The following is a 23,489-nucleotide window of genomic DNA, read 5'->3' on the forward strand; positions in this document are numbered from 1 at the left end:
AGAGGAAAAAACCAAAAAAAAAAAAAAAAAAAAAAAAGAAAAGGAAAAGTAAGAGAGAGGAAGGGAAAAGAACATGCAGTGGCGCGAACGAATTCGCTTAGACAATTTGAAAGGCACGCTAACCCGCGTAGATTTTTATGCAAGCAACGCGTAGAATTAAATAGATAAACAAGCTGCGACGGTCTCTCGTCGTCGTTTTATTACTGCGGCTAGTTAATCTGCCGTTTTAGCTTTATTTCCCGACCGTTGTTCCTCGTCGCATTTCGTTGCCCACTGCAGTATAATTTGTCACGTAACTCTTTATTAAAAGAGGAAAATTAATTCGTCCGTTTGAAAATTTGAAGTTTAACCTTTTCCAGTAGAATCTCTTTGTTGCAAAATTCTCGTACGCATCTTTCTCTACAAAATCTATAATACGTACAATAATTTATTTTAAACATCGTCTTTTACAAAGAAGAGACTAAATGATATTCTTTAAGACGGCGAAAATTACTGATGTCTGTGTACATATCGTTGCGACGCTCAACTAACGACCAGTCAGGCACAACTGATCGGTTGGTATCGCGAGCCTTGAACGTTATTCGCGTCCAAGGTGGAGGATTATAGAAATATAAAGAATACTGTTTGTCTCACTTGGTTTATTTTACTCCACAACTCTTAATACAACTGTGTTTAGTTCACTGGTTATAAAATTGTTACTGTTTTAATTCCGTTACGGCCTTGACTACTTGATTACTAACGCAAGAGTGCCTTTGGGTGATGTCGCTGTCGTGGAGGGTGTGTCTCAAGTCTGTTGCTAACTGTCAACTGGGTAACAACGTATGTTTAACACGTTGACTGCCACGCGTGTTTTCAAAAAAATCTCCGTCAGGCCACGCGTGCAGCAGTACCAAGCGTTCTCTGCTCGGTCCTCCCATCGATATTTTCATAATGCGCATTTGTTTCTCATTTCTCCACTTTCTACAAAATCAGTTTGAATCTTGCCTGAGCAATGAACTTAAAATCTCTGCCCTTATTCGTTACAATGTCGAAAAGAAATATTGAAAACTTATTTCTTAGTAAGTCAGATAGCAGTGAAAAAGAAAGCTTTTACGAGGCTTATGACTCCGGACGAAGCATTAGCCGCGCATGCAAACTATGTTACGCAAATAAAAGACGTCGAATGGACCGAACAAAGGCACAAATGAATTTGAAGAAAACAACAACTTATTGACCAAATTGTCCCGACCAACTTCAGCTATGTATGCTTTAAAGTTTTGCATTCTAAATAATTTTTTTAATAAACCATTCTCGTATTACTTTTATAACAATTCAACAGTTTTATTATTATGGAATATCTTTTCAAGCACCTGCGACGATCCTTCGCAAGTAGTCAAATAAGCGACACCCGAATATGGGTTACGTGGCCTGATCAGAAACTTTGCTGACACCCGAATACGGGTGTCATGGCAGTCAACGTGTTAAGGATGGGCTGGCCGCCCTAATGAAGGATCGCGTGCGGTGACCCTGCACTTGAGAAAACCCGTGTTCTCGATCTTCCTGAGATGTATTACAAAATAAGACCTGAGTAATTTGCATGGATTTTTCCCGTGTGGTTCTAAAGTACCTGGACTAAACAATAGGCCCACGATTTAGGATGGGTCCGTGCTAGGGTGCGTCGACTCTTGACGGTCGTCGTGCCCGAGAATCGGACCTGGCTCCTATAAAGCGTCCCGGTAATTACCAGGCGGCCACTCCAAATCCCAAACACATATTAGCCTGTAGAGGATGGTTGGTCGGTGAGGTTTAATGGCGAGATTGTTCATTGTTGTAACTGTCGAATATATTTGAAATGTATCAAATAAATTAATAAATATAAATACTGTCGAGAGACGCTCGTACAAACGTATTCGCGAAGGCAGTGTATGATCGCTCGCAAATAAGTCAATAACTCGTATAACTCCGTTAATTACTATTAATAACTGTTAATAACTGATCGACAACTGACTGTAACAGTTTTCCTTGCGATCGCGTCCGCTTATACTGGTCGGGGGAGAGTCGGAAAATTGAAATTCGTCTTTGTTCGACGGTTGCACGTAGCGGCGGCATTGTTTTGCCCGGAGTTTATTTATCGTTACGTTTCGTGCGTCAAGACGGTGTCAATGTCCCGAGGCAAGATAACAACATGAGTCGCTTTCAATTCGCATCGTCCTCTGCCTTCTTAAATAACTTTTATGAATAAATAGTATTGTTCGGGATTTGGGTGACCCTCAGTTTATTATAGGGACAGTACATCTGCCTTTTTGGGAAATCCGAATTTCCTACCTGCCAAATCGTAAACTTTACAATGCGGACCTCTTCGACAGGCTAATTCACATTCTAAATGTTCGATAGGTCCGCTTTAAAGAAAGCATCGGGTATCAATTAGTAACAGTACTGGTTAGTTACGAGAATTAGCTTGTAAGGATTAGGTGCTTCGAGAGAGGACAGTTTTCTTCGACTAGTCTTCAAACATCAGAGACTCATACTCTTCGTGTTATACTACAGAATGCAAATAAATAAAACTAAACGTAATATTACTCGGCATCTCTAATCTACCTCCATCTTGTGCGTTAATAGCGTTCACGGTTCGCGATATCAGTTGCAGCCTGACTGATCGTCATCTAATTGAGAATTTTTGCAACAAGTATTCTAATTGAGAATCGTGATAAATCTGCAAACCTAAGAGAAAAAGAAAGCAGAAATTAGATGATGGAAAATGATCGAAATTATGACTTCCTCCTAGTTAGACAGCCGGTCTCAAACATCGCGCGGCATTATATCGCGAACTCGTTGTAGATCTCAGAAATAATTACACGACAGTTTAAGCTAATGAGTACTTTCCTTGGATGTCATCGTTATATGAATTATTCAACGAACGAATAACGTCATCATTAGAGAAATTGCGGGGTTACCAGGCCGCTAATAAATTACGCTCACGCGAGTTGTCAGTAGTAAATCGTTCTGTTACCAACATATAGTTGTTCACGATGATTCGTGAACGCGTGGTCCAATAAATTTCTCACAATTCGCCAGTTATCAGGTCGCGAGCAGATACCTATGCGAAACGATAAACTGTCTGCCGCCCACGCATGCAAATCAACCGTAAAGAATTGATACGCGATTGATGATCAACCCGCCGACGCGGCTTTTGTGTCCGGTGCTATTCGTTGTACGCCAGGTTTGGGATAGGTTGGAAAATACAGCGGATGGAAAGTGGAAAGGACCCGTTGGAACCGAAAGGATATCAATTTCCGGGCACCGTCGACGTCCTCTCGTTCAACAGACTTCCGTTTCGCGATTTCCCTGCGAAATTATCCGTGAAATTTGATCAAATTCGCGGACTGTTTGTCGGATTTCATGCACGATTTGCCACTGCGTCTTTTATCGTCTCTTTCGATTCTGTTTCTCGTATTTCTCATAGCGTTTCGGGCTAGCGATTTATTTACTAATACGAGGTAATTAATATCGTAGGATTTATAGATTAGAATCGAACACCCTGTATATAATTATCTTCGATAATTACAGCATATTTTCTTGTTTATTATTTAATTTGTACTTTACAATTTGCCCAGCTGGACATTTGGTAAATTTTTCTAACTTAATCGCTAAATAACACGTGGATGGCTACCCCAGCGGGATACCATCTTCGAGTTTGACTATTTTATTTCTGGTTACAGCATATGTACATAATCAACTATTATAATTTATTATGAAAGTGCGGTGTTAGGTGATCATTTAAAACAATTTCGTTTGTCGCGTTAAATTCGAGATAATTGAATCTGTCACATGGCAATCTAATGACCAATCTAATCTAATATAATTAGTGAAATTTTGGTCGTTACTCGTGTCTCTGTGATATGAATACATTAATAAGCTTTATCAATCTATTATTGCGATACAGTATTTATCAGTAATTAATATCTAACCATATTGTTTGCATTCTCTGTTACAGGTAAGCATTGAATTTTATTGCGGCATGCTCTGGGCAACGCATTGAATTTTCTGTGAGTAAATTTCCAATTTCAAAATGATAAGCAACGATTTTTCCAACACAATGTGGTCATCGATGACATCCACGTTACTAAATTTTATACCACGATTAGAATAATATAGATTCCACGGATTAAGAAACCGTGAATGATGCGAACGAGTTAAATAACATTATCAGAGGAACATGCACAAGTACGATACAATGTTTTGCGAGAATTAAATGTTATAGCGTAGTATATTTTAATCTAACGTGGTTCTCAGGCCATAAAATGTGCAAAATCCGTATGGCAGTCGATGCGTCAATAATTCACTGTACGTGTTTTGCAATAAATTTCCATTGACGATACTTCAATCTACTGAAAAGTAACTGTCAAATAGCCGCGACTTTTTCTTTTTTCTTTTTTTTCATTGATTATGAAGATAAGCGTGGCATACGGTTTTTCCTTGCTGTACGGGTTTCTCCTCTTCCTCGCGTTGTAGCGTCATATTTTTCCGACGTATTTTCTTATTTTTGGTGGGTTAGCTTCGATCCATCCAAGCTACAGGGTTTCGTGATGCCGTTTTGTCGGGACAAGCGCAGTCCAGATACGTGACTGGACGACGGAAGAACGCGTCGGAGAAATAAAACTCTCTCACTCGCGCGATGGACGCAAAAATAGCGATTTTCAGCGAGTGACGTTGCATCCCGGAAACAGACCGTTCTCTTTGGAAAGCGACATTCCTCGACCGTGGACCCCTGTCGCCGGAATTTCTGAATCCCATGCGCGTGATAATGGCCGAGGCAAAAACGACGATGCGATCTGTCGTCGGTGAAAAGCGAACGGAAACGTCACCTTCATTTATTTATTTTATTTAACTTGCCCCTATCTTTTAGATACGTTTACCTCGAGAATAGTTTTTTTCAGAGAAAAATGGAAATATTTTTACGGATTTAGAAGGTGAACTTTGAGAACAAAGCAACGTGTAACTGATAACGATATTATAAATATATTTTTGTCTATTCTCTGATCGTTACATCGCTTCATCGATTGAACAGAAGAATTTTAGAACGGCGTCGTTAGGAAGCAGGTCTTTTAAAAATGGATGATTAATTGACCAAGTTTTATGAAAGCCCAAGGTGTAATCATTAAAATTCATAAAATTAGGTTACAAAATGTGCTAAGAGTATGAACGTTTAAATATGTACTTTAAAAAGAGATTTATATAAGCCTGCCAACAGATTCATGGATGACGGTGTGTTACAGTGCTCAAGTTCCGTCGTGAAGTTGTTAATTCGCGTAATTAATTTCTTGGGTATTAACGGTCCAGCCAAGAACTTGGCGTGATTCGAAACTCGTGATTCACATCGTAAATCTAATTAATAGCTGGTTAACTATGACTGCGATGTTAAGGGGCTGGTAGTCTTGGATGGCAAACTTTCCGCAAAGATGAAGGAGACAATGGTTGAGGGAATGAACTTTGCTTCGTAACTGTAAAATGTTTAGGCTTCGAAATTTCAGAGCGCAGGAATAATGTTCCACTTAGTTCGTTCTTTAGTTTGCTCAAGATTATGATTCTTCGTAAAATCGTGCGTTCGTAAATAAATAACTAATTATGGAAACCTAAATACAAGATATTCCTATGCTGTAGTTTTATCGCATATGCAATTTCCAGATGATCACTGCAGAATGGAATATTTATAAAATTATGAATTGTACACTCTGCTTGCACTGTACGATATATTTTATCGTATCGACTTTTCTTTCGATTCCTTCAGTGCAAGTTTCACGAGTCGGTGGTCGATCGCTGTGTTGTTAAAATTTAAAACCGTGAAAAATATTGATAAAAATTGTTCCTTTCATTATGACTATATCGTTACAAGAGTTTCGTACTTTAGTTTACGTCGAGAATTCTACCGTTAAGATATAAACTCGCCGAAAATTGACAAAATACTGATTTCGTTGGTACAAGTTTGATTGCTGTACCTGCCGATTGTTCGACTGTTTTAAACGTAAAACCGCGACGAATTTACGAAAATTTAGATGAAATTTATATGCCGAGACAGACAACACACTTAAATACTTTCTTAAATACTTTGCTCGTTAGGGGAAAGAGCCCTTGTTTCTCGAATGTTGATGCGTTCGTCGATTTTTTAAAGGGAAATTGGTCGGAAACGAGGAATTTCTTTATATAGACACGAAAGCGATAAATTAATACGGGCGTTGGTTATACATAGGGGTTGGATTCGAGATGCCCGATAGCTGGAATCCAATCAAAGATAAACCGGCGGAACTATTCGAAATGGGCGTAGAATTAATATCACGGTCGAATCTGTTCTGAATCGAATGCCATTTGAATATTCGGGATAATTTTGATCGCTCGAAATTCGTGATTATCTTTCAAGTGGCTTTGTCTGCAAGGTAGTAATGACGGAAGATATTTGAAGATTGTACCATTGGTTGAAACAGCTGCGCCATTTTACTGGTAACTGGCCGGAGCATGTCCTCGAACGAATTTATCTTCCCCAACTCCTTAGAATTATGGATTCGATATGGGCGTGTAATAGTTCTCTCATGATATGGTTTCTATGTAACATAGGTGAGGCATACATTGTAGACAAGCTTACTATATGTATGTTAAATTAGGATATGCTTTCATAAATGTTTTATTATTTCTGACTCATAAAATTGGAATATCTTGTGCATCAGTTGTAAAATTTTATAAAATCTTACGTAATTAACAAGTATTTTTGCTTTCTTTTTTATTTAATAATTTCAATTCACAATTTGTTCAATTTGGACATTTGGTGAATTTTTTTAGCTGTTTGATTATCGTGCGGGTGGCTACCCCCAGCGGGGTACCATCTTCGTGTTTGTTAGGTTATATCCTTTGTGTAGTATTTTTGTAATCGGTGAAAGTCTAAACGTGAAATATATTTTTGGAATAACTAGAGGTTTAAATACAAAATACAGTTTGTAGAAGAAAAACCATTTTTATATACACCGTAGTTTCAGTTACATTAAGAGATAATAATTTATATTATTATCAATTAAAAATCAAAGTTCATTTCCACCTGAAGTTAAACGGATCATATCAAATTCAATCGCTGAAGGATGAGAGTTTAATTGAATTAATAAAATAAATTCTAATAAACGATTAATGATATACGTTCACGTTACATAATTTGCAAAAACCGTAGCTTATTACGGGTTAAAACGTATGAATAAATTACGTCCGACAAGCTATTTACTTACACTACTGACTGTAACGTAAGTTTACGAAGCTCGTTCTCCCGAGTCTTGCAAAACAAAGTGAAATCCCAGTGTACGACAGGAAAGCCCGTATCGCGCATTAGGAATGCGGAATCAAGAAGGCAGGATGCAAGGAAAATGATGCCAGGAATTTCCGGATATACATATAGCATTCGCGATTCTATTTCACAGTCGAAATACGTGATGTCTTTTAAATTTTCTTTGAATCCACTTGTATATCAATTTTCTCTTTTGCGATGTCTTTAGTGTGTCAGCAAATATGATATTATTCGATGTATACGTATATATAAATTTGAATTTTTGTTTTGAAAAGTTATGATACGAACAAGTTGGATTCATTAAAAAATGAAAAGATTAATAGATTTTTTTTGTGTGACGGAGCAAACTTTATTTTACGAAACGTGGCATTCTAAATAACTTTCTGTCAGCGTCTGACAAATTTAAAGATTTTCCACGAATATATTATTTGCTAAATCGCAGACATGCAAAAAGATTCGTATTTTTATATATTGTATCTACTGTAACAATCGCGGGCAAACTTTATCGACAGCTGAAAAGGAACGAACTTGTCTACGATTGATGTCGATTTTATATTAGTATCGCGTAACGCGATGCAAATTCCAGAAGAATCGTGTTTGAAAAAATTCAATTTCTCACCGGTTATGAACGCATTTCGTTCCTCCTTTTTTTTATCACCCGGCGTAGTCGAATGAATTTCAAAGAACAAATTTGTATTATTACCGCGTCCTCTTTGTGTCGATACAAGAACGTGCGAGAATTCCAGCTGTTTTAAATATTCTTGCAACTTCTTTGCGCCGAACGTACACTCGAGTATGCAGTGGCGAACACTCGAATGGAATTTCTAGCACGTCCGCGTTACGTTTGAATGATAAAATGTTCTCGTCCTCGCTTTTATAATGTTTCCGGCGATGTAACATCGGCAACATACCGTGTTACACGCGTCATTTAATATTCATTAAACGCTGGCCAACGTCGATAATGTCCAAGATGCATCGAGAAACAGCGAATCCCTAGCGATAAAAATTATCATCGCAATCGTCAAAACAGGTCAAGTTGGAAACGTTTCAACGTTCTTCCTCGATGCTTTGCAAAATTTTCAAGAAACTATGCATAATTCAAATTGGAAATTTTTAACCGTCGAATGATGATCTTCTCTAGCGTAATTAGATATTTTGAAAATAACAATTTTATATCTCACGGATGTATAAGAAACTGATTTAAAAAAAAAACCCATCTCATTTTGTCTGTTTATTCTATTATTCTATTTGAAAAAAAAATCAATATAACATTTATAAACAAATGGCAACTTAATTACTGTAATAATGATATCGGTTGTACAAGACAATTTCCAAAGTACTTTAGCGTAATAGTAAGTTCAAATGTAAAACGGTATTAGCAATGAATAATACTGACAATGAAAAATGTGAAGATCTGTAGAGTTAACGAGATAATTATAATTAATCGTAGCTATTTGATACAAATTTATAACGAGAATCTTTCCAACGTGTATACATTTCCAGATTGCTTTCAAACTTCACCAACATAGTGACGATCGTTGTCGTGTTTCGCTGTAATGTTAATGAAATTTCCAAACGTTCTATATAACGCGCATGCCCCTGGAAAAAATCGCACGTGAACGAAGAGTCGCCGTGTATTCGTTGAAACGTTGGAATTTCTCTCACTCGGTAACGAGTATCAAACACGGGAGGTTGCAATTAGGCGGGCGCGCCGAAGATCGTTTACACCGTGACATTATTCATTCCTGCGTCTCGTCGGGACCGAGAAATTCAACGGTGCTGTGTGTCCGACGTGTAGCTTTGTACGGTTGCCTCCAACGTTCATTGCATAGGCTGTTTCTACGCACGCGAAACTACACAATTAAACCGTAAACATCGCGCGAACAATTTCACGTGGGCTTTATTAAAAGTTCACGAAACGTCAAGCGACCCCGTATCTTTCCCGCCCTCCCTCTCCAACTTCGTGTTTCTATCCTTCTCTTTGTTCCATTTCTCTTCGTGTTCTTTTTTTTTCATCACCATTTTCCTATTTCTGTGTTTTCTATTTTATAGGATGCTACAGATCGTTTATGGGGTGTGAGTTCAGAGACGGAGACAACGAAGAAGGTGCATTAGGTTGTCCGAAATGTTTCTTTCGTTTTATAAGGAAACAATAGACGCACAGTGTTTCTTGTTTTATATTAGTTTATTGAATTATGCAGGAACATAATAATAGAGATATAACGAAATGGATCATACCTAATTCAATGAAATAATACGAAACAGAAATTTTTGTTCATCTATTATCACCTTATGAAACGAAAGAAACCTTTCGGACAAATTAATATATACAAAAATATTATTCAAAGCTTATTCTTTGTGTTATAAACGGACTGTTGATTTTTATACACATTTATATTTTTATGAACATTATCAAAAAAGTGGAACTTAAATAGAGATTCGTTTTACCTATTAAAAGTTACAAGAGATACTCTATCTATATATGTTTCTATATTAAGTGAAATCTGTGAATCTTCGTATTTGTAAATTCTGCATAAATCCATAAATATAAATATAATTTTACGCAAATAATGATAGCATTGGTGGCTGCCGTAGCCACTTTTCAAACGACCTCTTTTGACATAAATTTTCTTCGTTGTCTCGTCTTCGCTGTGTTATTATAAACATAGCTCATTCGTTTTTACCACCCAGTACATGCTCGTTTTGTTTAACATCGAGAGAATGAGACCAGGACGATGCGTGGCGAGACGAAAGGATTCTCTTTGTTTTAATTTGGCCAGGATCGGATTTTACGACGGTCCACGTCGACGTAGATGGGAACAAGAAGTAACGAGCTGGATTCGCGTTAAGGTAACGAGCTTGTACAACCGTAAATAACGAAACAGACGTTCGAGCATGTTATTAAAAATCGGGTTATCGAAACGGTCTCATTTCTGCTCGTTTGCAAGGCAATAGTCGACCGTTGGACAGAGAACTTTCACGAGATGGCTAACATTACAGCTATTATTAAAGCCGACAAAATTATGGATTTCAGATTTTCTGTGTCATTATCGCGATGATTGAAAATCTACATACCTATATGCAAATGTACTTTTCGCAAGATTAATGTTAATCTGTATTTTTAAAGGAGTTCTGATTATGATCAGTTACACTATCGTTCAAAAGTATTGTTTATTTTTGACAAAAATGTATTCCAATTATAAAATTAGCAATAACTCGAACTACAATGATTGTACTCTGTATAGTCGTCGAATTATGATCTGTTCAAAAATATGGTTCATTGAATTATTTGCGAAAGTTTTCGTACCCTTGCCATATATTGTGTGCGTTATACGAAGCGTTTCGAAAGTTCGTGTTATTAGGTTGTCCGAAAAGTTTCTTTCGTTTTATGAGGAAATAATAGACGCACAACGTTTTTTGTTTTATATTATTTTTTCGAATTACGTACGATCCATTCTGTTCTGTTGAGATAAACACCGTGACATTTAAACACTTGGTTTCATGTTTGTGTGAAGGTGCACTGTTGTAAAAAACACGTTTGCGAAAGAAAGACACTTTCCGGACAACCTAATATATTGGCTAAACGTAAAACGAACCTGTAAATACAAATAACCTGTAGAACTTACAAATCATCTATTGCCAATCACCAAAATATTCAAACGATCGATTACTCGCTGTGTCAATAAATTACATCGTCTTTGGAACTAATTATACGTTTAAAGTCATGTTGGTGCTGCATATTAATTTTATACTAAATGTATATTTGCTATGAAGTTGCCGTAACTTTTATATACGCTCATCATATCTAGTATTCACGGACTTAATCCATTTCAATGAATTTCCTGATTATCAATTCAACATCTGCAAGAACAATCAATCGACAATTCAAATCGAGAAATATTGTGCACGTAATCTCGTAATTTCTCGCTTGTCTTAACTAATTGCACGCGCAAAAAGCGAATTGTTTTGCGTTATACGCGTCGGAGGCTTCCACTGAATTAACAAAAGCGGCAAGAACGAAAAAACGAAACTGGAATTCGTGCGAGTGACTTCATTTTCACCGAGTTGAATGGTATTCAGAAGAAAAATCGACTTTCGCGCTTTTTTTCATAAAACGCATACTGCGACTGCAAGGAGAGGGAAAGTGGGAGAACGTGACGTTGGAAAGGTGAAACGTTAAAAAATACGAAATATCTGCGCGATACTGCTCGTTCGAAATTAAACGTCTATCTGGTTCTCTGCTCGAACTGGGCAAACATTCGTAAACTGGATACGTTTCTTTTAATTGGGACACCTGCGTGGCTCGAATCAGCCCGGTTTGCTTTCAGTTTAATGAAACGAGCCGATTCAGGCCACTTCTACCTCGTTGTAACCAATTTAGCAGGGCGTCGAGAACCGACGCTCGACCAAAGAACGCGTATCGCGAGCGTGCCGTTTCTGTTACGAGCGTTTCAGCGATTTGGAAATTTCTTTATCGGCGAACATCCGGCTACGATGGAAATTTGATTTCGTGTACACGGGAAGAAACGACTATTACGCTACATGCACGCGCGAAGGAATTATTTTATGGTAAATTCCGGCAGAGGAACTAGATTTACGCGAGTAGAGAAATGCAATATTTGCATACAATTGCCTTTTTATTAAATATATAGTATGTGTTGTATTTTCTATTTTCATGGTATGTAAATATCACGTAATAAAAATATAATACGACACTGACTAATGGAAATGATATTCGTAACTCGTTTAAATAGAGCTTCGTTCTGTAATAAATTGAATTTGCAGAATGTTAGAGTATAATACTTTTTTAAGAAATCGAATTTTAGAAATTTCAGCGAACCAGAATTTTAGCTTTTAACAGCCGACTTCGGTCCCAATCGATTTTCAAAAGTTTTCAGCCAAGTTCGCGACAGATTAATCTTCAAGAATTTCAATAGATCCTGTTAGAAAGCAATTTCTATAGCGTGTTCCGCAGATCAATTTCCAAAAATTCCAACAGAATCACTTTCCGAGTAGATCGATGAACTTGATCACAAAGCAATTTCGAGTACTTGCAAACTTCTCCTTTATTAATTAGCCAAGAATACCATCGTGGTTTATCAACAAATCAATGTCGGGAAATTCCTCGAAAGTTTACGACGAACCGTTTCCGGAAAATGTTAACGATCTTTCACTCGGTTAATTTCCGAAAATACCAACAAACCTTCGCTACAAATCGAGTTCCAGAAGTTGCAAGAGTTTCAGCAGACCGTTTAAACGACTTCTGTATCACAACCATCGTCGTAACCTCGAGCGCGTGCTTTATTTCAACAGCGACCATTTCGTGTTTTTCCGACGAGTTTTAGCGAGATCAATTTCCTCGCGACGAGGTTAAAGGGGAAAGAAAAACAAGAAGAAACGACAAGCGGAGAATAGGTCTGCTCCAATCGTCGTCCAGAAGAAGACATTACGTAAATTCATAAATTTCCCTCGACGAAGACCTTAAACGAGGAGCGCAACCCTGAAAGTTCGCGAAGGAAATTACGATGCAGTGTTTCGCAGCTAAAGGAAGCTTTTTACTTGAAAGAAATTGCGGATAGCTCGATCTGTCAATTTTCTTCGCGACACATTTCCATTTAGCGTGGTTAAACGTACAGTGTACAATCGGTCACGTGAATCTACATTAATTTAGGAAATTTTGCGTGTTCGACTTACCAAAGAAACTAAAAACGCGCTTTGTTACGAAATTATTTATGTCTGCATATCGATATAATTATTATCAATGTATTTCTAAAAGAAACTTTTAAAATTGAACACGTAACTGGTAAAAATCTTGGGTTAAAATTACAAAATGAGAAATTACAAAACGTTTGATCTGTTCAATACCAGGAAAATAGCAGAATGTCATCGAAGCTAACGTTTTTATTATAATATTTCATATTATAAGACACGTATGTATGAAATTTTCGTGGCTGACTGTATCTCATAGTAGTATCCCTAAAAAAATTGATAAATCATCAAATATTGATGTATCATATTTTCCTCGGTGATCTTCGATGACAATACTCTATACTTATAACGCTTGTCACCATATTCTACATAGAATTTACATTCACGTTTTCATAAGAAAATTCATTCTTTACTCGTCGATTTTAAAAGCGCATGAGGAAACAATTTCTGACAGAAAAATCTCGTGACAGTAGATTTAAATACAGAAGGTCAATTTTTTACGCGTCTGGAAGCAAGCGGCTTGCTTATTTCCAGTAAAAGTATTCTTTCGTTCCTCCTTCAATTCTCGTTACTTTCTGCTGGGATCAGTCAGGATGGTTCTGTTCAGAGATGGAAACAGTTTTCCCTTGGAAACGCCGGTTTGCGTTCGCGAAGGAACATAACCATTCGAAAATCTTTCGCCGAAGCTCTGAAACATCGACGAAATTCGAACGTTTCAAGTTTTCCGACGCTTTGTGGGCGTCGATTCCTCGTCGTGAATATTTCGCGAGCTTCCGATTAGTCCGCGCGTCGAGAAATGTTCGTTTGGCGTCAAAAGAGCGAAAGAAAATAATTCTTGACCGGTCAACAGTCTTTGGTTTTACCTCGCAATTATGGGTCGTTACGAAGAAGGGAAAAGGCAGAAAGAAGAGATGCTCGCGTCTTAAGAAACCTTTCGTTGAGAAATTGCGACGTGGTGAGTGTCTATGGTAGGAAAATGCTGATGAGAAATTGTTCTGCTGCCTTAATGGAGTCGAAAAGTAATTACTTTGTTAGATAATGCGATGAGTTTCGAATTTTCGGATATCGGTTTTGTAATTCCCGTAACAGAGAGTTTTATCACAACAGGGCTTGTCGAAGCGATAAAAATTGAAGCAGCAAAAGTTACGTTAAAGCAGAAGGAGGGAAAATCAACGAGTAGTAGAATCAACCGCACAACTTTTTAATGTGGTTTAACTAGGGACAAGTTAAGGTAACGAAGGTTTGGAAAAAATTGTAGATACACCCTTTGGTTAGCTGCTGTAATTTCCTTTGTAGAATTCTATGCGAGTGATGTAAGTGAACGTTTTCTGTGCAAACGTTTAATATTTTATCCTTAAGGATGATCAAACCTGATACCATTTTAAGAGGAACCGGATTCTAAAAAGAACGTAAAATCCTTCGATGTTATTTTTCTATCTCTCTTAATCTATATAAACAAATGAAAATCTAATTGTAACGTTTAATGAGTGAAATAAATCACTGCATAGATTCTATTTCTGCAATTGCATCCATAGGAGCTTGAATTTGCATAAACGTCCAAACAGTTTATTTATTCCGAATCGATGAGCGATCGTATACGGATCCTATTTTATATGAAAGCTGTAACAAATCGAGCAATTAAGAGAAGAACTGTATAGCATCAGAAGCTTAACTCGGAGCATTCGTATCAAGAAGACAAGTGCAACGCGTCGCAATCCGGTCGTTAGAGAACAGACGCAGAGACGGCGCGTATCCCTTAAGAAAACGTCGTCGAATAATAGGCTGCTCCGTAGTTTAATGCGATACAGAGTTCGAGTTCACTGTCTAATTCTTGCTCTTCCCATCCTCCATTGTGCCGAGAAGTCGGCTAATGTCTACCCTAAATGGATTAGCGCGCAGTGTCGAGCTAAACGACCATATAATACCAGTGAATTTCGCTTCTGCAAATCGGTTTAACTTCGCAGCCGATCCACAAAGCGGATTCGGCTCTCTGTCCGGCGTAACGCGCATAACATGCGTTAACAAAAACAAATTCGACGTTGTAACAAGGTTTCGCGTCGTTTTACAATCGATCGATCGAATCGCAACGAATTGGGTCTTGTTGCGTCGCGAATCTTCCAAATAGTAACGCGTTTCTTCGTCATTTTCAATGATTTTCTAAATATGTAATCGCAAAAATTCTGTTGATTAACAACGAACAAAAATCGAAAGAGAATGAAAATTCGACGAACGAAGCTGCTGGTACATCGTTTGAAAAAATTCTGGCATTAAGAATTCAATAAACGTGATGGGTGATCTTCGCGCGAGGAATCGCCAAGCTCGAAGCGAGTCGACCGATGATTCAGAGACGCGGAAGAACGACGTTGGAATCGATGGAGCAAGAGAAAGTTTCGACAATGGGAGGAATATATTGGGGTATTAAAGAACATCTGCTGGGACCAGTGATTTCGTAAAATGTAGTCGTGGAAACGGTGCTTCGGTGATGAAGTTGGCTGGCTAGTTCGCTCAACTCTGTTTAACTTTTTGTTTCCCAGCCGAACGATGAAATTTCGCAACGAGAACGGTTTTCAAGGAAGATGTCGAAGTTGTGATTATTTCGAGAACGGGATCTCGGTCAAATAGATAGATTTAAGGGCAGCCTATGTAAGATTAAGCGTATTAGGTCGTCCGTAAAGTTTCTTTCGTTTTATAAGGAAATAACGGATGCACAATATTTTCCGTTTTATATTATCTTATCGAACTACGTATGATCCATTTTGTTCTATCAAAATAAAGATCGCAACGTTCGACGGATTAGGTTTCACGTTTGTATAAAGATGTATCGTTGCAAAAGACACTTTTCGGACAACCTAATATAATCGCATTAAGATTTTGACAATTTAATTTTGACAATTAATTGATTTTGTCAATGTAATTTAGTTTAATTCTTTGACAATGTAACGAAATCGTGAAGAATTCAGAACGATCTAGAGAATACTATATTTTTAAGATCATAAAAATTCCTCGATTTCACCGTAGTAGATGTGCAAAATTTCCATAAAAAGTTAGGAATTGGTCATTCCGATCAGACAAACCCGTCGATAAAAGATTTCCCATTAAAGTGCGATATTTCTATCCACTTCCATTCTACTCATCGAGCCACTACTACTCGTCTCTCGCGAATCGTTAAACACACAGATAATATTTTCAATTGAAACAGACAGAATCGACACAAGTTACACGATTAATCTCAAACATATCAGATATATCAAAACCTGGACGCAAGTAACAACGATCCAACCGAAGCATCAAGATATCGTTTCAGACGAACACGGCTCGTTCCATCGACCACTCGAACAATACCAACTTCCGTTTGTACTCACACAAAAGAAACGTAACTAAATTCCAGGCGAAACGAACGTTAACTGAATAAACGAAACTTTTAAACCGAAGACCGTACGTGCGCCAACGAAGCGGAATTCGAAGCAACGATATCCAGGAAAATTGGCCCGAGGGGCGGATCGTGTTTCAACACTTTCATGACGTGGTGAACGCGATCTGTCACAACGGATCTCTCGATGCTCCGGAATCTTTTCGTTCGTCGAGGAAAGAATTCGTCGCGACGTCGGACTTTTCTGCTGAGAAAATTCGATACACGGTCGTCTCGACGAATCCGTTGATATATGGCGTAAGGTTTCCTCGCGAATCGAGGGAAAATGGGGGGACACAAGACGAAGGGAGGTCGTGAGAAACGAAGAGAAGAACACGATGGAAAGCTCTCGTTCCTTTGGAACGAAAAGAAGGGCGTTCCTTCGGAATTTTTCTCCGCCTCTTCTTTCTCGCCTGTAGCGAAAGGGTGATTTACAGAGCGTTTCGAATCCTCGATGACAACGGAAATTTAAGGTTCGACCATCAGTGAGCCGGACGATCGAACAATTTGTTTGGCAAAAAAAGCGCGAAAACAGGTTCGACCGAGATACGGTTTTTCGCTTCTGGCCAGCATTTGTTCTTTTTCGTCAATTTCTTTGCGGTCATGGAAGAATTTTCCAATGATTTCATGGAATAAGGGTAAGAAATTTCTCTATAAGAAAAATAAAAATAAGAGAATTTTTCTCTATAAGAGTTGCCATCTTGTTTTTCTTTTGAGATTATCAAGCAGAATTATTTGTTGTTTTAATATTTATAGCATTGTTTGATAGAAAGATCTGCGCTCTAAACTATTGCTATTTGATATTTATAAATTTGATATTTTCAAGTTTAATTGATTTAACAGCTAAAATCTTGTTACGTAAGAGAATAAGTGGCTTATTTTTTTTTTTATCTAAGAAACTAAATAATTTATTGCAAGGAATAACGACTCTTTCGTTCGATAATTTCTCTTCTCGTCATTTTTCTATACGTAAGATTCTCCAACAATTTCCTACTTGTGCTTTATTTCTCTGAAAGGATCTTTTTCTTTTAACGTTATTATCAATTTTCTGATATTAACGAAAGATCTGAATGTTCAACTCTTGATCCTGAATTTCATATCTTCGATTTCGATTGATTTAATCTCGACAATCTTGTTATATAAAAGAATCCATAACTTTTTATATCTTATTATAACGATGAAAGGCCCTTTCATTCGACGTTAAAGATGTAGAATAAAGTTTCGAGTAAGCTGCTTGAAGATAAGGATTGTGAAGCTTTTCTGGGTTAAATTTCAAATCTTGGAAAAGTATCGCGTAATGTAACTTAGGTTTTAAAAATATTCACCGTGTTGTTCGTTACACGTATACCATTGTTTTATTAAAGCAGCTTATCTACTCTCTCGGAAGGAAAAATGAGAGGAGGAACGAATTGTAGAGAGGAAAGCTCCGTTTATTCTGCTTTTACGACGATGTAATTCTTTTCATCTACTTGTTATCGTGTTGACGTTGTTAATCTTAATCTGGCAAAGATGAAGAATGAGAAATGGAATTGAAATCTGTGAAATCCAGTGGCAAACTTGAACAAATGTTAGGATTTATTGTACATAGAAATAGCATCAAAAAAAGTTAGGAAATATAAAATTTAATTTATCTCGTGAATTGAAAGAGATATAAAATATTATGGATCTTTCATTATGTATAACATTTCACGTTTTCTAATTAATGATTGAACACCTTGCGCTTTACCTGCATTTTATTTACATTTAAACATTAAATATTATGTTACACTCGTTAAAATCTTTCCCACATTCTACGCTATAATTTGAGGAATATTATTTACAAATTCATAAATTTGTTATCTTAACGAACGTAATTGATGAAACGTGGAAGAACATTAATATGTATTTTCCTAAAGTCTGTTGGCAAAATTCGAATAAAACAAAAACTAAAACACTCAGACTTCTGTACTTTTTATATTTTGTCTAAAAATTACAGAATCCACGAACCAAGCAAGTCATAGAGTTCAAAGTAATGAAAAATATTACCTTTTAATTCATTAACACGTTGATCATTCCATAAATGTTTCCAACTATGAAATCTAATGGACATCCATTCCTTTTTCTCATTGAAAAATTGTTTCCTACCTTTCACAATTTTCGCTTCAGAATAAAAGCTTTCGAACAACCAATCTTCCGAAGTACTCTTCTTTCATCTTTATACTTCTTCTTTATACTATAATAATATGTACTTGCGAACAATGTTGCACGTTTTATCATAAATTAGTAATATAGAAAATAATAAATTTGATGATAAAGAAGACATTTAAAAAAAAAGAGGAGTTCGTGTGATAACAAAATTTAAAGTTTCGCTGAAAAAACTGAACTCTTGAACTCGTTTACTTCCCATTCCTCTTTTCTTCGCTTTCTTTAATGCGATTTTGTGAGGCGGGTGGTTATCTTGTTTGCTTCGGTTAATTTAAAAAGTATACTTGAAGTTTGTAGACTTTCGTTTAATTCTTCAAATGTTTGATTTTCTAGCTAGTTCACGTGCAGCAACTCCCGCGGCGAAACGTATCACGATCGTTCAGATATCTTTGAACAATAACTGTTTGATCTGAAATATAGGAATTTACTCTATTTCTAAAATATTCTAAACGGATAATATGTATATATTTTATACTAACGTTAATATATTTTTCCAATATGTAAGTTTCTGTAACAACGTTGTTAAATTATTACACAAGCAATAATTAATAATATCTTCATAAGGACGTACCAGTTGAAATATATCCTTTTTCTTATATTTTTCTTGCATTGTTATTAAACGATTCAATAGATAATTATTGTCTAAAGTATTTTGCAATTCTTATGACATTACTATCTTCACAGATTAAGTGTGACTATATGTACCTCCATTATTTATGAAAATATTCATCAAGAGTTGCCTCTAATTAGTAATTAGAATGCGGGTACTTTTACAAATCGATATTTATATAAATATCATTACAAAAGTGGAATCTAGACAGTTTGCTTTACCTACTAAATATCATAACGGATCATAATAATAATATTTTCGTATTTCACATATTTTTTTTTTTTTTTTTGAGTATTATGTGCATTCCATGCATCTCTGCACTTTAAAATTTTCCTTTTCAATTTATTAGTTGCTAATTCCTCGATAATTTGTCCACTTTGGTCAAATTACCATACTGTTACTACGAATCGGGTCCGGATCAGGTTAGCCTTATCAATAATAATCTACACGTTCATCGAAACGTTTCCAAAATACTCTGTACACGTCACTCTTTCAAACTTCTCGATCTTGCCATGTCGCGCCGCGGTATATTACAGTCGAGCTTTATTACAGCGCGATATAATTCAAAGTGCAGCTTAAATTTAATTCTCAAAATTGAATTCCGGAACTACTTTAAGGGGCCGTGCTCCGCAGAGCCCTCTGTTCTGTTTTACTGCGGCCGGGTAAGGGCAAAACTCGACGTACGGCGTTGTAAATCTCGTGCCGGGCGAAAGCACGGGACAAAGTCGTCGGAAAATTAGCGCCGCTTTCGCTTCAGCGGAGAGCTTTTGCTCGGAGGAAACAACCAGTGGATGCCGTCTTCTCGTAAAACGTGGCTCCTGGCGAAAGATATTTATCGAGCAACCTGGTAGTTCTTTTGACCGCAGGTGCATCAGTAGGTGTACTCGTGAGTCTCAGGAATAAAGGAATCCATGGGAAAGGTGAATTTTCCTTGCTGTACAAAAGCATGGAATTAGATTTTGGTAGCTTTATTACGTAAAGCTTGGAAATTCCCAGTCTGTTAACACCTCGACACACAAATACTTCCTCGATTTATTCACGAAAGCGTTCATATTGTTTGTAATAAAAGGCAACTGCGTAATAACGCAGATCTATGCGCAATATATTTTCCGCAAGATCATCTGAAAATCGTGATCAATGAAATCCAAGATCAACTATGGAAAAAATAGGTTCCAATATCGGCAAAGAAAGGATTTGACATTTCCCAAAAGTCCAGTCGAAGTATCGTTTAAAAACCGTTTAAAAATTCTACTTTGTTAGTCCAATTATCGTCTAAAAACGTGAAACTGGGAAGCGTAAACTAACTAAAGCTCGCATTAAGTAGTATTACTGTATCATTGGTCAGATATATCCATCTCTCTTGTAGCATAATCCATAAACCATATGTATATAGCTCAATATGTACCATTACGATTTGTTGCTTAGAAACAGAGTGATCCGCGCAACCTGCGTACTAATCTACATATCAAATAACTTTTTAAGTATGCGTTGTATGAAAAATATTTTATGCAAGAGTTGCGCAGTTTGATGCGACACGTTATGTGGCTCATGTACTTCTTTTTATAAATGGAGGCGTTTAAATGGAATGCTATATCTTTTATAGCAACATATCGAACAATGTCGAATTTTGAGTAAAAAATTATGAGAAAGCAACTCTCTGTCTGTCTATCTCTCCTTCCATCGATCATTCCAATAATACCAACTTCCTGTCGTACTCACACAAAAACGACTCGATTAAATTCTATTTATTCTGTTTATTCTATATAATTCTATACTGTGATCCCTATTTGCAATGTACACGTTATTTCACCACAAAACTCTATCAATATTAATATTGACTTTCAAAAATCAAGCCTTTTCGGTCGAAATACTCCGATCAAATATCGATGTCAGTTAAAACTGGTACGTCGTCGTGAAGCTCGCAGCTTGGTAATAAATAAAATATAAATCAGAGCAATGCAGTTTTCTGTACGTGTTTCCTGCACGCGACGAAATCTCGCGAGGATGAGCATTGCGCAGCTGCAACTGCGGTAGACCGACTATAAAACTAAAATAAAAGGGAAGGGCAGCGATCCAGTGCGGGAGCAGCGGGCGAAATCGATGGCAGGTGAAAAGTGGCGAACCGTACGCGAGACAAATCACTGGCCGCGCGACGGAACTATTTTTATAGTTCGGCTGCACTTGCCGCGAAAGCGCAGTTTCCACGATAAACGGACGAATCGATGTGTTGCGCAATTTTCCTTTCGTTCCATTTTTTCTCTTTTTCCTCGTCGGAGGGTAAGAGCATTAGAGAAACGATCGTGGACGATGCTTTTGAAGTATCCAGCTGCTCGAAATGTTTTTAATCAAGTTGAAGGAAAATTTAAATTCTCGTATAATTAAAATGTAACTGACTTTCACAGAGTTAGCGTTACTATTATTTCTACTATCATTGGCTAGTAAAATTGGGTAATCTATGTAGCATGGATTGTTGTACCATTGCTAAGCTACGGATATGTAATTATGCAAATTTATGCCAAGTTGTATCTAAGCTGTGGATATTTATGCAAATTCATATCAAAAGGACCGAAACATAAGCATCGGTTTGTTTCATCCAGTTAATACCGTACCATTGTATGGTCCGATACTTGGACCATTTCGTGTATTTTTGCAAATAGTGCGTGTCCTGGGCATCTCAGTATCTTGAAATTTCCCATAAACGCAGAGAAAGTCGCCAGTGTAGTTCTAACATATAAATAGCTATTTTTGTGAAAGACAAAATCGACAATGGTTAAATAAATTTGCATGCAAAAAGGAATTTAGCATTTCCAAAATGTTCAGACTTCAAAATATCAGAGCGTGATGCAGAGTATGTTCAAAATTACAATTCTTTATGAAATAATATTATGAATAATAATAATGAAAGAAAAAAAATTTGCCCAAGTAGAGCTTCTAAGTAGAACCTAAGTAGACTTCTAAATATTACGAGCACGTTATTTTGAACGTTTCATGCATTCTGAACATTGCCACATCCTTAAATTCCTCACAAATACGTAAACATTCAAAATCCATCTACTGGAATAGAGAAAGCTCAATCTTAAGTATGATAAAAATTGTTCGATCACATGAAATATCAACTTTCATCCTCTCGACGAACAAAACAGACATCTTCATGCATAAAATGTTTTTCAATTGTATCCAATTTTCCACAACTACCGTCAGATTGGCAATCAACGATGAAATATGTTCGCCACGATCTCGGAAATGTCCAACCGGGCAACCAGCAATAGCAATTTTCGCGTATCCATGAAAGAGTGTCATTTTTATTTATACGAAAGGCAGGAGCATAAAAACGAAAGAGACCGGAAGTCAGTGTGCCAGCAAAGGTGGATCTGTCATGGATCGTCTGGCAAATGTCAGGAACGATCTGGGTCGCTGGCTCGAATCGAATTGCAGGGCTTTGGCGGTAAGCCTGTCGAGCCGTGGCATCGACAGGATCCGTCGACGGTGCTGTGACGGTTCCTGTACATGTCCTTGAGTAGTTTCGCACCACTGCACACAGAAGGCACCCCTTCGTCCCTCTGTACCTCGGCCTGCACCTCTCCGCCCCCGTATCCTGTATAACACACTCAGGATTCCGTCTCCTTTGACGGCCTGTCGATAGACAATAAACTCGATTTGTGTATCGGCTTGGGATCAAATGTAAATGTGTGCACAAAGTGCAACGTAAAGTTTATGAATTGGAAAACCTAGCGCATACCTACCTACGAGGTATACGGTTTCGCACGAAGGTATTCGAACACTTGTAAACATCTTTTATGAATATAGCGTGTATATTACACGAGGCATTTTGAAATTTCATTAACGCTGTTATCAGAACACTGTTATGAAAGTGGGCGAACATTGTTTCATCGATACAGTTTGAAAGAAACCTGAAAATATGTATAAAAGTTGAAACATGTTTTGTACATGTCGTATATATTTCACAGAATTCACTAAAGTATTTTAAAGGGGTCATCTTTACATTTAAACACGTAATAAGATGATTGCTCGTATCGTCTACCAATTTGTTACAAATCGTATGTAGAATACTTCAATTTCTTCAAACTGGATATTTCTTTAAACTTCGAGGTTTATTAATAACACCATTAAGCATTCGTAAATCTGTACCTAGCATTGAAAACGAGTCATCGTGCAATCCGACGGAAATAACGAGACAAATGGCGGTGGCTGTGAAAGACGACAGAACGGAAAATCCCGTTTAAAAGCTGCGCGTGTGGCAAACGCGAATCGTCGAC

The 23,489-nt window shown here is 37.2% G+C and overlaps 1 protein-coding gene across 3 annotated transcripts in view; it reads left to right on the forward strand.

Moving 5' to 3' along the window:
* Positions 1-23,489, forward strand: part of LOC122566773 — a 642,331-nt gene that overhangs the window by 506,537 nt on the left and 112,305 nt on the right. The gene's annotated exons all lie outside the window — the stretch shown is intronic.

This window comes from Bombus pyrosoma, linkage group LG4, assembly GCF_014825855.1.
Source record: "Bombus pyrosoma isolate SC7728 linkage group LG4, ASM1482585v1, whole genome shotgun sequence".
Taxonomy (NCBI): domain Eukaryota; kingdom Metazoa; phylum Arthropoda; class Insecta; order Hymenoptera; family Apidae; genus Bombus; species Bombus pyrosoma.